General features: G+C 45.4%; 1 pseudogene; it reads right to left on the minus strand.

Moving 5' to 3' along the window:
- LOC103077944 (ubiquitin-conjugating enzyme E2 G1 pseudogene) overlaps positions 1 to 2043 on the minus strand; it is a 32205-nt pseudogene that overhangs the window by 21221 nt on the left and 8941 nt on the right.

Below are 2043 nucleotides of genomic sequence, written 5' to 3' on the forward strand. Positions count from 1 at the left end.
AAGAATTATTTTACTACAAGAAAGCATTATTGGGTACAAGGTGTGTTTGTGGATGTACATGAACAGTATATATATTTTCCGGATCATGTTGTGCTATGTACAGGTCTTTACAATTCTTCCTGAAGGTTAAAACAGTTCTTTAGAATTCAAAATGCGTAATCATCTGTAAGTTGGCACTTGTTAGGCTCTTGTCAGCATTGATACTGACATGTTTTATTGCAGCCCAGTTCCAGCTAGTGTTTGCCAAATTGTTACAACAGAAGTCCAGCAATAGGTGGGTAGAGTGCAGGAAAAACAGTGCCATGTTTCTCAGTCGGAGACCCTGAAATGAGTGAAGTTACAGCTGTTGAATAAATGTCACTCAAAAGCAGTCTCTTGCTTTTTCTTACACAGCGGGCAACCTTCCTTTTGAATTCTCCATTTCTGTCTTCCCTCCATTCTTTTGCAGCATCAACATTAGCAGGTGAGTCTCCATTAGGATCTGGCAGCATAGAAATGACACTAATCATGATAGTTTCCACGGTGTGAATAGGCAGCCAGTGTTCCTCTGGCTTCTCATAGCCGTATTTATCTTCCCCTGGCTCGTGAAGAATAGAAATGCATGCATCACCATGTTTATCAACATTTGGGTGCCAGATTTCTGTAACGAATTTCATTTTAGGAGGCCTAAGGGGATGATCTTTTGGGAAAGTGAGATGAGCCTGAAAAACATCGCCTTCATAAAATGTATCTGGAGAACCAATAATGACTTTCCATCGATAGAGATCGTTGTCATCTATTCAACCTGCTGAAAAGTCTTCCACTGGATTTTTGTTGAGTTCTGCCAGCTGTCTTTGCAGTAGCAGTGCAGACTGCAGCTCCGTCATCCTCCCCACCAAGGGCACGGTCTGGCGCCGGGGCTTGCGAAGGACTGGGGACAGGCTCTGGGGCTGCTGGAGCTGGGTGTACTGAGGAACCCAGGCCCACACGACGGGAGCGCCGAAGGCGACGAAGGCTGGGCTGGGGCAGCGCCTCGCTGCCCGTGGAGTCCGCTCGCTTCTGCTTTCCTCACAGCGCCTCACGCCCGGAAGGGGAGGGTGCCCGTGCCGCCGCGGTGCGCACAGGGCAGGATTTTTTCTTTTAAAGAATATTCTAGATATTTTTTGTGCAGATGAAAAAGTTCACATATTACGTGGGTCTGTGCTCTCTTCGTTTATGTACTCAAATGTTCCCTCCCTGCTGTCAATTCTGCACAGAGGAGGCATGGATCATTGCTCTGCAGCTGCACTAACGCTCCCATCTCCACGTCGCTGCACTAACGCTCCTATCTCCACGTAGCTGCATTAACGCTTCTATCTCCATGTCGCTCCATAGTTTGGTAGCCTGGAACCATGGTACGATTTCACTTTATAAAGCCCCAAGAGCAACTGGAAAGTTCTGAATTAAAGTCTTCGGACCTTTTTTGAGTGCCTACTCTTAAATCACCAGGAAGTGATTCTGCTGGTTCTGAGAAACATAAACGGTGCTGGGAGAGGAGTTTTCCTCTGAAGTGGCAGGAGGACGTTTTCTAGGAGTCAAGGGAACCAATTTCTCCTCTGCTTAGACTACTTTTGGTAGGTGTGGATCTCAGGCCCTGGGAATGGATGCTGTGCTCTCTTCTGACAGATGCTGCCGTGGAAGAACCAAGAGCAGTAGAACCAGGAAGACCTGACATCCTAGTTCAAAGGCTGTCAGGCAGAAGTATTCTCACTTACTCTTACTTATGGGAGAGTCAATCTTTTGTTCTATTCAGGTCTTCAACTGATTGGGTAAAGCCCACCCACCTTGGGGAAAGGCAATCTGTTTTATTCAGTCTAAAGATTTAAATGTTAATCTCATCCCAAAACACCCTCACAGAAACACCCAGAATAGTGTTTGAACAATTATCTGTACACCATGTGGCCCAGTCAAGTTGACACATAAAATTAACCATCACATCATAATATTAAAATTAATACTACTAACGTGTTAATTACATCCACTGATTTTCTCATATTATCCTGTGTTAAACCAACCTGGCATTCC

This window comes from Lipotes vexillifer, unplaced genomic scaffold, assembly GCF_000442215.2.
Source record: "Lipotes vexillifer unplaced genomic scaffold, Lipotes_vexillifer_v1.1 scaffold1549, whole genome shotgun sequence".
Taxonomy (NCBI): domain Eukaryota; kingdom Metazoa; phylum Chordata; class Mammalia; order Artiodactyla; family Lipotidae; genus Lipotes; species Lipotes vexillifer.